Here is a 15804-nt window from a genome sequence, read left to right as displayed (position 1 = left end):
CTGCATTTAACGTACAAATTGTTTACTGAATTTGTCTTTTAAAAATATGACTTACATACTTCATTTAATAACTTTGCATATTTACAAACAAAAAATACAAAATAAATTTGAAAAGAACAGTAAAAGTTACCTGTGCTGCAATTGTCTTCATAGGGTCTTCTTCTTCAAGATAAAATCTCAATTCTTGTTCATTTTCAGCTATAAAAAATAAAAGAAAGCATAATTATAACTTTATTTGTCTCTTTTAAGTACGGGTGATAAAAATTGAGTTATTTGCCGTTTTATTAAGTCTACTAATTTAGACATTTTCAAAAATGTATCTTGTATTTTTTTAACAAATTATTTGATGTTATTTCTTTTCTCTATTCAGTTGGTAAAACATATACGCATAAACCTTGCGTATATCCGTCACAGATAACAAACATTTAAAGACTTAAGACACTTACCACATGGTATACTTCTTGCAGATACTGAAAAGACAGTCATTATAAGGAATACAATTACACTTGATAATATCGAGTTCATCTTCATTTATTCTTAATAGTTCCATATTCGTCTATACTTATATATAAGCTATAGTAAAAACCGCAAAATTAATTCATAAATAGCTTACGGACTAGACACATTACCATTGGCTAAAAATAATTGTATTTATGAATGAAATTATGACGAAATGATAGATACGCGTCATTTACAACACTTATATTTACGGATTTGTAAACTTGTACACATTTATTGATGACCTCTATTTTAGGAATATATAGAAGTGACGTAAGTATGTGTTAACTTGCGGAAATGTATATATCCGTACCACAGTAATTATCTTATTAATGAATCAAAGTGAAAATGTACTTTTAATTAATAATCATCATTTCGCCACTCCATAGTCGGAACAATAATCAAACGCGTGTGTCTCTAAGAGAACAATGTTTTTACCTTGGGGTATGGATGTGCATCTGAAAAATACGTCTAATTTACATGTTTCACAAGTTATATGATAAAAAAAAAATTAACAATCTACAATACTCATTATACTGTAAAACACACATGTGTGCAACAAATGTTATAAATATAGTGTACCGATGCTCGGATAAACATGGGTGATTTAAGACAAAAATACCATTATCGAAAGAAAAAAAATAAGATTACACCATCAACATAGTCCCTACCCTTGGGAACCCTTTTAAAAAGAATTCACTATGATGTCTACTTTTGGAATTAAATTGTAATGCTTAGAAAGAGGATGGTAGAATATATGTTCGGATAGAAGAATGAATTTGCCAAGGTTGTCCATTATTTCCCCTTTAGTAAGCTCAAATCTTAGAAGTAAATACCAAAGGTTGTTCAATATATCCCCTTGTGTAAATTCAAATCCAAGCAGGAATTTTTAAAGGTTGTCCAATATATTCCCTTGGGTAAATTCATATCTAAAAATGAATTCTCAAAGTTTGTCTATTGTTTCCCCTTGTGTAGATTCGAATCTAAGAAGGAGTAATCAACGGTGGTTTAGTATTTCCCCTAGTGTTATTTCGGATCTAAAAAGAAATTACCAAAGGTTGTCTAATATATCCCCTTGTGTTATTTCGAATCTAAAAAGAAATTACCAAAGGTTGTCTATTAATTCCCCTTGTGTTATTTTGAAGCTATAAAGCAATCACCAAAGGCTGTCCATTATTTCGCCTTGTGTAAATTCAAATCTATGAATGAATTAACACTGGTTGTATTTCCCCTTGTGTTAGTTCGAATCTAAGAAGAAATTTATCAAAGGATGTCCATAGTTTCCCCATTGTGTAAATTTGAATCTAAGAAGGAATTCTCAAAGTTTGTCCATTATTTTCCCTCATTTTAATTCGAATCTAAGAATGAATTACTAAAGGCAATAACAATCAAAACCAGTGAGTAAACAAAGACTCACATAACCAAAGGACATTTACATAAACAGCTATAAGTAATAAATAAGAAACAACACGAACTCCACTAAAAACCGGGAGTGAAATCAGGTGCTCCGGAAGGGTAAGCATTTCCTGCACCGTATACGGCACCCGTCGTGTTATTTCTTTGTTTAGTTCGGTAAAGATGGAAGGTTATATGACTGAGGAAAAAAAATCAGATATGATTTTTGACACACTTTTTTTATAATGGCCAATTGGCTCATGATGGCGACCCTAAAATTTCTTGAGTGATGACCTTAATTTGATTGATTCATAGCCCTGTCTTAGCAACTTTTGAGAAAGCAGTATTCTTCGTTCAACAAAATCAACGTACTTTGAGCTAGCTCTAGAGTAACGTATCAATTGAGACACATATACTCCATATGCTGGTGCCGCTGGGACGTTGCTACACAGAAATGGAAAGTTGACTATAGGAAAATTAAAATCATCGCGTTTGTCATAAATTTTGGTATTCAACAAACTAAAGATTACCTATTATTTCCCCTTGTGAAAATTCGAATATAAGAAGGAATTAACAAAGGTTGTCCATTATTTCCCCTTATATAAATTCGAATCGAAGACGGGATTATTAAAGGTTGCATATTACTTCTTCTTTTGTATATGAAAACAAATTTTAATGCTTTTTCGCTATTGGTTTTTTGAAACGATTCTACGTTTATCTTATTATATCAGTTAAGATTGTAGGAATATTAATGTTATTTAAACATGATTGATTACTTTTCTTTATATTTTGCGTACAAAAGTTAATGGGTGCAAATTTTATGTATTTCCATACCACATATGTGATATTAATTTTGTCAAGTACAATCAAATATATTTCAATTGATAAAACAATTAACTATCATGTATATATCCACAACAAAAGAGCCAGGTGTGTAATAATCATAATTTTTAGTTATGTCATAATGGCCCATTCACAAAAATACAACAGCTTTTTTTTTACCTTTTGTTTTACATTCCTTAGTTGTACTTTTACTATCCTGATGTCATGCATGTTCCGTTTAGTAATTGGACGACTGGTCATCCAGGCAAATCGAAATGAATATAAATTTATGTATTAACATAACAGGACGGTTGGTCATCCAGTCAGAATTAAATTATAATGATTAGTTCCGGCAGTGTTAGGTTTAAGATGACTCTTGGAAAATTTATTTTAGCAACAGAATTTTTTTTTTTTTTTTTATATCAAACGATATATACTATAAGAAATTTGAATAATATGAAAGAGGTATAAAAACAGGTAAATAAAATTATGTTGTAATTGATTTAAATTTGTTGTGGGTATTCAGTCTGTTAATACTGTAAAAATGCCTATGGATTTATTGTAATATTATACTGCCGAGTCATCTTATTTCAGGCATCATTTCTAATAAAAAAAAAATGGAAAACAGAAATAAAACCAAACAGAATCCTTAACTCAAAATATTTCAATTGTTTATAGATTGTTTAAATGATATAGTACAGTAAGGTAAAGGAATAACTTATATACAAAATGTCAATCCTGATATCAATGATGACTTTAATTGTATCCCCTAGTTATCATTTATCTAATGAAGATACATCTATTAGTATAAGTATAAATGGTTCCTTTTTACTGAAATATGTATTCAATTATATACTGGAAACTAGTTTAATAACATTAGTTCGGTGATGAGGTAGAGTTTTCTTCCCTTAGAAATATATAAACTAAACTAGTTGTCTCATTCGCAATCATATCACATCTTCTTTTTTTATAGTAATGAATTTAAAATAAATTTACATAAAACCATCACATGAGCAACGTGATAAAATCGGTGCTATTCAGTACGTGTCTTCCAGTGAAAGTGCACTCTGGAAATTAGATTTTAAACACGTCTTCATTTGTTTATATCTCTGTCCTTTGGTCTGTGGTGAAAAGCTTCTTTTTTGCTTAATTCCAGCTATCCTTATATTTTATACTATAATGAACAATTATACACTGTTCGTTATCAAACGCTTTTAGAAGTGGGATATCATCTTGTTTGTGTGTTTCATTTACGTATTCTTATTATAATGAAATACGTTCAGTGTTGGAATTAAATCTAGTTCTTTCAGATTACAACTTTCCGGCCGGAAAATGCGGGAAATATGTCTTTGTAATATTGCCTGTATGTAGTCGTTTATATGGTGACCTTCACATGTGTGTATCGGATGAACTTGTCTTATATGTAAGCGGTATCGTTCTAAATGACCTTTATCCAATACGAAGAAACTTTCAAAAGGTAATTTGTATTTCAATTAAATTTGTGAAGTTACGATTGTTAAGACTATGAATTTTCCGTCTTTTATATACATGTATGAGGACATAAGAAATTTGATAAACAATAATTTTCAACTGGAAGTAGATTTGTGTATTTTTCATACTAATATAATTTTTTTTTTAGAGAAGCAGTGGTCATTTCAATAAAAAAAAAAAATAAGCATGAAGTTTCAAATCGCGCCTCTGAGATATGATGTATTATAACAAATGAGTATGACAAATATTTTTTTTATCATAAAAAAATTATATTATCATATTCTTCTTAATGAAGAGAATGCATAAAACAAGGAATGAATTTCTTATGTCTTGAACTATTATTACCAGTTTAAGACAGATCATTTGCATATAAAAATTACATTATTTTTTCTTCTTTCTCGACAACTTAATTTATTGTCATTTAGGGAATTTGGTATTGAAGGGAGTTCTTTCAGTTTGAATGTGTCCGTTATGTCTAATCTAACTACCCTATAATGGGGACGCTAGATGTTTTAGCTTGATATACCGTGTAGATATCATTCTTTGCTTGAAGATATAATATTGACCTCTATTTTTATTTTTTGTTTTGTTGATGATTTGATGTTTCATTGACATATCACCTGCGTCTCCTCTGAAATAAGTTTTTGTTATATAACTGACTATTTTTACAATTGCTAATAGACAACTTTCGAGTTAGATGCATTTCCGTCAGAAACTTTGGTTTTAGTGAACATCATTCGTGCGTTTAGTGGTATCGTCATAATTGACAAGGTTTTTTTCCAGTGAAGGACAAACTCGAAAGTTGTTTATTAATGATTGTTTTGTTTAGCTTTATAAGGGTAGATAATTCTTTATTACAATTTTATAAAGGAATGTAAATAAAGTTTTCAGTCATCTTGTAGCAAAATAATAAGTTCGTTGACACCATATTTTATTTATTTTTAAAAGCATTCATAAAACCTGTCTTCTTATAAAAAAAAAAATTATATCTTGATTTATTTCTTTCTTTTCACAGATAAGTGTTTTCGTGAATAATCCATGATCAAATTGGGCAATTTTTCCCAGTTTGCAGCTTGGTGACCCATGATACTTAATATTTAATTTTTTAAATAACCTGGTAAAATCTACATTTTGGCAAAGCATTTAAGAAAATTCCATCTGGGGAAATATTAAATAATGAACAACATTAAGGTGGCACGGTAGTATTTGCATTCCAGAATTTAGGTTGCTCTTTTGTGTACCCTACTTAGGTTAATGTATCTAAACAGTGTGATTGGACAAAAAATACAGTATCAACTGAACATACTTTCCCAAACTGAGGGATGAATCAGGTGTAGAAAAATATGAAATAATTTTACATACAGATGAAAATGAATTTTTGAGAATTTTTTTAAATTTTTAATTCACTGCACCATAAAAGACCTAAAAGTACTAGTGGCCTTATGTTTTTAAAAATAGCAAAAAACGTAAACGGTCATGATACATATTCAAATTCATTTCTGAATAGTAAAATGAAAGTACTTCAGTTAACTGTGAATGTAGAATTTTTTGCAGTGTTAGAAAGTGGTGAAAATTCTAAAAAGGCTATCATTCTCCCTTATTGGCCAGGAAATACTACCGTGCCACCTTAAACGACCTTGAGTTTCTCACAAAGTCGGTTTCAACTTACCAAATTCCTTATACATGTATTGTACAAATGAAAATAGCAAAATTGATAGTTACTATGATGTGTCAGCTCTGATAAATACAACTTTAAAAAAAATGAATAAGAGGTATAATAAAACATTTTAATTAAAAGATTCACTGCTAATATTGATACTTTGTTATAAGAGGACACCTAACCATCCCGATATGGATTTGCTTTGTTCACAATTTATCAAATCAATGGGATAAATTGTGCACAATTCACCTTTTTGTTGTGTTAACTAACATTTTAATTTTATTCATTTATTCATACAAAAAAAACGTTGGTAAGGAAAATGTTGACAAAAACAAAGCAAAAAGACTTAACATGCTCTGCAAATTGTGACACTGAAAATAGACCAGGGGCTGACTTGCATTGCACCTATTGTCTTATTGTTAAAAGGACAATTTTATAGCCAAGCCTTTATTTGATTCCCAACTACATACTTATTTAACAAAATGGGAATTAAAAAGTAAAATACATCTTGATGTTTAAGGCTTCTCAAAGTAGTTCGTTTATTGATTTTTTTCTTAGAGGATACAAGCTGTGGAACTGTACACGTGGCTCTTATCATCCTTGAGCACTTTTCATGGCGTTATACATTAATTGTTTGCTTATAAGTTTCACACACGCGGAATGATTTAATATTATAGACATTAATCTGATGTGTTTTAAAATTTAACACAATTAGATAATTTTCATATTCGGACGAATTTATAAAGGAGAATTTATGGAATTTATGTGTAACTCTGATAATAAGCAAAGTTGTTTTAGTATTACTTGATGAAAGTTTATCTTTACATAATTTGTTTTCGACATTATGTCAATATTGAATAGTCATTACTTAATTTGAATTGACAAATCATCATTATGAAATAACAAAACCACATCATGTCATGAAACAACTGCTTTACGTTAAGTCACATACACATCAAGTAATGTTAAAACCACATTGGCTTATGTCACAACTACATTGGATAATGGTTAAACCACATCGAGTAATGACAGAACCATATTAAGTAATGACAAAACTATATCAAGCCGATACGAAACCATATCATTTAATATCGAAATATCATAAGGTAAATTTAATTGAGTTATATCAAACATCATTACGTAATGTCAAAACCATTTAATGTAAAAACAAACTATCATCAAATAATACTTAATTAAACAACATAGCATAATATCAAAGTTACACATAAAACAGTGTTCTATAAGAATTATTAAAATAATTTTGGTATTCTTTATTATGGTGGAAAATCACAAAGTTGAACATATTCATTTCATTAAGCCTTGTATTAGTTACCTTCAGTGATTGGTCCAATTATTTTTATAGCTCAACTGAGGCTTTTATTGTCTTATTTACAGCTTGTCATTTGAAGACTTTATTAGATGTCAACCTTTGGTGTTCAATGATACAATAAATGTTAATATCATGGGCGTGTATAAATTAATTTTGACTTCTTGTTATAAAAAGATTAAAAGTGACCACAAAAACAAACACAATGTCATATTTATTGATACCACCAATATCTTATCATTATACAAGTATGGTATTTCTTCATGTTGGGTTTTTCATTGAGTGGTGGATTGATGGAATTTAAGAAATGGTTGTTCCGGACAGGACCTGATCCTGGTATGACCATATCGCGTTAATGTCGCTGCGTATGGCATACACTGTTGGAAAACGGAACTATTTATAATTCTGTCATAGGCGACAATACTTACATTTTCTTACTTACCATTGTTTATAATAAAAACCAGTGGATAAAACAGTTATGTGTGGTGTTAATACTTTTTAATCTGTTTTAAAAATAAAAGCCAAACAGTATCATGACCAACTTCCAATGGAGCTTGTTTCTGTTATCCATGCCCATCGTCATTTTACATCAAATTCATGAAATTTTGGAAGTCTTTACGAATAATTCTCTAGAAAATATTTCATTAGGTTTCAAAATGTATATTGTAAATATACACAAGTGCATTTGTTCATTGATAAATTAAAAAAATATATTGGACTCTTACATCTAATCACAGCACTCCTAAGTTGACTTCCTTCACCTGCCTTGGGTACATTAAAGGTCAACCTAATGCTGGGAAAATGTAATACCACCGTTTTCCCTATTAGCCTGGTATTTTTAACAAGTTTTATTTTCATATCCGGAATTTATGTATTTCACAAGTGATTAAACGTTTTTGGATATAAACCAATTTCTTGAATAGCTAGCTTTCTTAAAGTTACAGCAAATCATTCAAATTGTGTGTGGGTTTTTTTATATATAAATTTCCATTAGTCGACCATGAATAAAAGGAGATAAAAAAAAGCGGTCAGTTGTTCATTACACATTATGTGAATGAATAAAACAAAAATCAGATCTAAAGGTGATTTCTTTTTAGAACAATACAATATGAAGATACTGTTCATTTTCCTATAAAAATAGTGGAAAATAGAAAGAACTTTTTCTCATTTTTACGCTAACAATATCACTTCAGCCGAATCCACACAGACTTTCCTAAAGCCGAGTTAGGACAAACGAATATATACTAGTACTTATAAGACATTTGTAGTCACATCGCTTGTCTGGCGTATTAAATTTATAAACCTGGTATTTTGTTTTTGATATTGTGACCACACTATATCTAGAATACCGTTATGATTTCAAAGTTTATACTGCATATAGGTTACACAGCTGTTTTCAAAACACGCCTGTTTTGGGGAGATCTTGAATATTCATAGAAAACTAATTTTGTTTACATACTGGTTCCCAGTTATGCTCTCTGTGTTCCATCTCACAGAGACATAACTTGGGAATTTATACCAGTAAATAAACATGTGCATATTGTTTACATTGAAATCTGTGGTGACCTTTCATTCGAGGTAGGGGTAGTAAAGAAAATTAGTGTTAGTTTAAACTATGAGAAGTTCAGGGTATATAAACTTTGAAAATATGCCGCACAGCCCTTTGAAAAAAATTGTGGTGCATATGAACTTTCAATTCTAGGATAAGATTTTTTTCAAAACTTCATAATAAAAGTGGTACAGTTTTAGCCGTAAAAGGAGTTCCTATGGGAAATTGCATTGTCAATATTTACAGAAATGCAACCAAAAAACCGACACCAGAAGGTGTGTCATAATGTATGTACAACTTCCTAGGTCAAAGGTCAAGGTAAAAACCGTTGGTTTCAGTTGGCAACCTCATGTTCTATGGTAAAGATTGTGTCCGCTCTATATCTTAAGATCCGTTATGATTTCAAAAGTTTATACCTGACCTGTATATTAACCAACACCAGAGGTTGTGTCATACCGTAGTGTACGTACAACTTCCTAGGTCAAAGGTCAAGGTGAAGGTCAAAAACTTTGGTTTCAGTTGACAACCCAGATTTTTTTACCACACGTTATTCACAGCGGGGCCCACAGAGATGGATTCCATCTCAACGATATCTAGTTTATACTGATTTAAACAGAACAGAGTAACAATATTTCTTTAGATGAACATTTTTTCGATAAAGAAAAATATGTTACCAGGAAAATGCTATTGCTACAGCGAAAATTGTAATAATTACGAAATCCCATGTACCAGGATTTGACTCTCCCCACTCGAAGTCTTAATTGGAATAGTTTGACGATTGACGAATATTTTTATTTATATATCGCAAGACTTCTACTTACCAGGATTTAATTTGGGTGGGTTTTGTTTGCGCTGGGGTTTGGTTTTTTTTTTTGTATAGTTTTTTTTCTACATCCTTCGATATTCTCCTGGTTTTCCCCCACTTCCTAGAAAGCTCTGTATTTATTTTTTGTTTATTAAATACACGATTAGCTTAAACACTTCCAACAAACAAGATGGTTTTCAAAATCTTTTTTTACAATAGAAGTAACTAGATGTTGTTCTATCGCATACATTTTTCAATGATCACTACGATTATCTATCTTTTTTATCTGTGAATATGAAATCACGCAAGGACAATAAGAAAAAAATAAAAGGAATTTGCAATTTATTTTCAGTAAACCTATCAACACTTCACGCAAAGATATCTTGAGGTCTAAAACAAAAGACACGTGTCTTTTAAATGGGTCCATCTTTGAATCTCGAATGTAGACAAGTTAAGAATCATTTCAATAGCTATATTTCATATAAATTTTTCACAAGAGAGGAGAGGCATATCAATATCTTGTAGGACAACACTGAACGATCACGTAGCAACAACCTAGTTTTGATTATATAATATTATTACAGTATTTTAGACTTAAGTGTGAAACACCATTTGTGTATCAAATTACAATACCGAAATTTCCACAAAAAGTCCCTACATAAGTGATGCAACTTATTATATGTTTTTATAGATTTATGATATATGTATCCTGTTGTTTAAGTGTTGTAATTAATGAAAATACTACCTTCATACATGTACAGTCTGTTATTGAACTTTAAACACGACAACATTACGCAAACTCTAAATTGTATACAGATTAAGAAGGACTAAGCGAAGGGTCCCTTAAAAGAAAGAAAAATCAACAGTAAGAAGGGAAATGTCGTCCTGGTTGTACAACTTTCCGATATAGCATTATCCGTGAGAAAAAACTTAATATATTATGACCTTAAAGCGACAACACATACTAAGTATTTTACGGGGAACATATTATATTGCTATATTTAGGATTAAATCTATATTTATCTAAAGCGAATATGTCACCACAATATCTTCTGTACTGGTTTAAATTGTCTATCAAGTTAAGTGGATCTTTATGAAATTTAGCATTAAAGGGAACTAACTGACGGTATACTTTATCTTAAAAACAGGTAAAACTTAAAGTAAGTTGTCCCTTAATGTTAATGACATATGACCATGGATTACAAAAATTTGTGTTTAAAGTAACATGGCTAATACCTATGGGGCATAGATATTTGTAGTCGAAAAAAAAATCTGCCGGACAACCACATGGCAATATTTATATAAGATATGTCTGTTTCCCCTTTGAACTCCAATAGTTTTTTCCCTTTGTAACAGATCCTTGCCTCTCTGGTCACTACTAGCGCCAAACGATTGTTTAGTTCACCCATTGAAACCACAGGCACTTGTATGTGATTGAAACATGGTTATAGTCAACAGATTAGAATGACAAGTGAATATAACAATTCAAGCATAAACAGCAAGCTATAGGCGCGTACACCCAAAATCCAGCACCTGACCTTTAAAAACAATACAGTATTTAGAAAAGCCAAATATCTTACGCATTCTTGAGGTATAATAATTGATATAATGAAGTCCGATATATCAAATATTAAACAGACAGTTACTTACATGTATCATGTAGGCATGTAGTATATGATCGAAAACATGATTGATGTATTGGCCTCTGTGATTTTACAAAAATAGAATTGACCTGATTATTTCTGTTCATTATAAGCGACGCTCTTATTAAATACTCATAATATTTCAACTAAATCATTTGAAGGTGACCTTTTCAATACGAAAAGGTTAGAGATATTAACGAGCGTTAAATCAAAACTAATTATATAACTTCTAGCAGTATAAATATATAGTGATGTAGGCCTTTGCTATCTTGCACATACGAAAATAATTGGGAAATAAAATGGCTTATTTTTCAAAGGGATTTGTCTTACTATATAAATCCTTGTTTTTCCTAAATTTCTATATTCAATTTGCAAATATATTTAATCATTTGATATGACATTCGTTTAAATAAGATATGCAGTAATTGGACAGTTATATGATATGTGGTTTTGATGCGTCAATCAATTGATTTATCAATTGGTATCTGAAATAAAGCTAATGTAATACATGTATACAAATGAACCACATAAAACAAAATTTATAGATTTATCCCTCAAAGAAGAATTTCAATCGCACCGGTGTTACCTTTGACATAATATGGGGTTCCTGTAGTCTTACACCCATTTACACTTGCACGACATTGATCCGATATTTATTTGAATTGATCTTGAAAAGTCCAGCTCGCGTTTACATTTTTTAAAGCAAAAGCAATCACTTATAGTACGGCGTTTACAATTCATTGTGAAAAAACACCCACTAACAAACAATCCTTAAAATATACTTGGCAACACAAATAACACAACACATCTTACAGAACATAGTAGTGTTAAAATTTCTTGTTTCTGCTACAAATTTGTGGAAATCTTGTATATTTTAAGCGTTACCTTAGAATTGATATAGATTTTAAAGAGAATTTTACATTTTTATGGCGGCAATGAAAACCATGAAAGCCAAAAACCAAAAGTCTGAGACATGTCAATTTCAAATTGGTTATAAGAAAAAAACTGAAAATTTAAGTCTTAATTTTTACTTATTTTAATCACTTTTATAAAAGTTGTATGTAATAGAAATTTTTAAACAGAGAATTAATTTTGAGGTGGTAGTAGTTTTATATAATCCCTGATTCCTTTCTCGTTTGAAGAGGCGAAGTAGAAAATGGGAATCGAGAAAACCAGGCCAGGGTATGACGATCAGTTAAAGGCATGAGGTTGGTAGAAGAAAGATGGTTGATGAGGGTGAAAACAATATGAAATCGATGAGGAGATCGAAGGGATTGCAAGAAAGAGGGGTGAGAGGATGGAGTAAAGAGAACGAAGACGTTCCGTGTGTTCCCCTTTCACCTCCCTATAAAGGAGGAGGAGAGAATACACCTCCTTGTAGATCGTATATTTTTGCCACCGAATATGGGCAAATCTATCTTTATATATCACTTTTACTTGTCTGTACCCCTGACACAACATCCGATAGTAAAACTATATCTTTCGCACCTCTTTTTTTTTTTTTTTTTTAATATATCGAAGCAGTATCCTTCTTTTTTGAATTTCCATAATAAAAAATTGTCATAAAAAGTTGATAGCAAATATTTGAAGTAGGTTTTCACGCCAATAAATATTTAGAAAATACGAGATATTTGTAAGAATTTATGTCTACATGTATTGTGGACTTTGATGAGATCGGCGGTTTAAATTGTAATAGAATCTCTTGCACGTGAAAGACACCCTTGTAGATTTCGAAAAAGAGCAGGCTAATGCCGCTACAAGGCAGCACTCGCACCCGCAAAGTGGAAAGGGATTAATATAAGTTGCAAAACTGGTTTCCCAATCCACTATAAATAAATATGTTTAAATTAATTATAGTCTGCATAGTGATATACGATGCATTTTTATTTAATTCATTCATTTGCGAACACATTTGAAGTTGCTCTTGTGGGGAGTTGTCTCATTGGCAATCATACCACATCTTCTTTATTATATTTCAAATGTTTTGGTTTGAGCGGACCTGAATCAAGAAAAGGGCTTCGGACGCATGCAATTTATGATGTACGTGTTATTTTCATTTTGTACCTCAATCGTGTTATAAAAAACATCATCAAAATGCGGATAAGTTTTTGATACCACTAACTATTTAATTTCTTTGATTTAAATTTAGGTAAATGTATCAAGCGCTTCAAAAACCCACTTAAAATGCTTAATCTTTATTTTCAAGCACTGAGCTAAAACTAGTTCTGGGATTTTTAGTCTGTGAATGGTTTCACCAGCTCAGTAAAACGTACTCTGGTACTGACATAGTTATCACACACTTGTTTAAAAAAAATAATTAATAAGTTTCAAGTTGTTCGGACTTTAACTTCATCATCAACTTGACCATAAACTTTAACCTGAAGCGGGACAGAGGGACGAACGAACGAACGAACGGACGGACAGAAGGACGGACGCACGAAAGGACGCACAGAACAGAAAATATGATACACCTCTACTATCGTAGGTTGGGCATAAAAAACTAAGGTTCCAACTCCCTCATACAAGGTTGATCATAGAGAAATTGAATATTCTTTTCACGTTCTTAGTTCATACATTTCCTATCGTTTCCTGTACGTATTTATTCATCTCTGACTTATAAGTGTAAAGGTTTGAGAGGTCCTAAATCAATAAAAGGGCTTCGGACGCATGTGATTTGTACTGTGCGTGTTGTTTTTATTTTGTACTTTAACTTGTTTTAAGACCATCATCAACATGTGGATTAGTTTTTAATATCATTCAATATTCATTCTTTAATTTATCAAGTTGAGCGATTTTATTTGCGCGTCAGGAACACATATAAATTATTCCAAATCAAGAACGCTCAATACTTTAAAGTTAAAAGCGAAAATATATGACATAGTGCACGTTATTTTACAGGATGATTCAAATGTATTCAGGAACAAACCCATAAATTAGTCATGTCCATTATAATAATAATTCAACATTAACCAAAATGACACAATATGTTTCTTTATAAAATTGAGTAATACATGTACTATCTATGTTTTTTTATACTTCCTTTTTGAAAACCCATTTAATATATAATGTACACAAATCTGGATTTCTCGATTGACAGGTTTTTGTCACGTACGAAATGTAGTTTTAGCAAATTTCCTTTGTAGTTAGGTACCAAGGTACGCAACCGTTCTTGAAAAAATACAGACCTAGGTGATTAATATATTGAGTCATTGCTATAATTACAGTTGTAATATAAAAGTTATAATTTTCATAAAAAAATCGTCTCACTTTTATCCTCTCTTCATAACTTATTTCTTTTCCCCTTTTTTGTTCATGGCGAAGTTAACCTTAAAATATTGAACATTGTAGGTGAATCAAAGAAGCATATTTAATACAGCGCTTGTAGTTTATCAAACATGTCTTTAGAAAAGTACTCACAAATTGGCGGAAAACACTTCGTATTTATTTCACTAGAAGAGCATATATATCTTTAATTAAAATAATGAAGTCATGCGTTTCAACATGTCTCTGTGTGGTGCGACTTCAGCAGAAACAGAAACTATACAAAGACAAAGTCAAACAAAAAAACCCAACAGAAAACCAAAACAAAAGACATCTTACAGCTGTCAACATACATGTACTATCATCCACAAGTCAGTGGTGGATTCAAAAAGAGGGACGAAAGATTCCAGAGGGACTGTCAAACTCATAAATCGACAATAAACTGACAACGACATGGCTAAAAATGAAAAGGACAAACATGCAGACAAACAATAGTACACATAACACAACATAGAAAACTAAAGAATAAACAAGGCGAACCCCAAACTGTTCAAACTGCGAGTGGGATCAGGGGGTTGAAATCCCCTTTTATTATGATCAATACTTATAAATGATGACATGGTTTGAACCGCCTCTTAGAAATTTAATGACTGGATGCGCCCTGAAAGTACATTTTAGATAATTACCGATGGGAGCTAGTTATGATTGATCGTACTGCTTTCAGACATGTAAAAGGGGAAGTAACTTAATCTTTCAAAAGTTGAATTCATAGAAAGATAGTTAATAAAAACGGTAGTATATTGTCTTTCATCGGCGACAATACTTACATTTTCTTAATTTACCACCATTATAATAAAAACCTGGACAAAACAATTATGTGTGATATTAGTACTTTATAATTCTGTTTCAGAAATTGAAGTCCAAAGCTTGTTTATTGCATCAATGAACAATTTCGAATATTTCACCAAAAAATATTCTTCTGTGTTCCTAAATTTAAATATCTTTAACATGAAAAAATACAGTTTTATTCATAAATTATCAAAAACTGTATTATAATTTCAATTACTTCCAACCACAGCGCTCGAAAGTGCATTATCTCCCTTGGGTAAACAAAAATCCAACCTTAATCTATGAATTTCCCCCTAAACCGTATGAACACCTTTGTGAGGAAAGTTCAGAGTCAAACGATTGCATTATCAGTGTTGTTTAAATGCCTGGTGAACAAGCATGGGTAACAAAAGAATAGCGAACTGAGCCTACTCAATTTGTACACTTATTAAACTGTGTTTGTATTTCTTTATAATGATAATAAAGTTTTTCACTTCAAAGTACCAATGCAGGAAACGATTGAAA

This window comes from Mytilus edulis, chromosome 10, assembly GCF_963676685.1.
Source record: "Mytilus edulis chromosome 10, xbMytEdul2.2, whole genome shotgun sequence".
Taxonomy (NCBI): Eukaryota; Metazoa; Mollusca; class Bivalvia; order Mytilida; family Mytilidae; genus Mytilus; species Mytilus edulis.
This window is presented reverse-complemented; position numbering follows the sequence as displayed.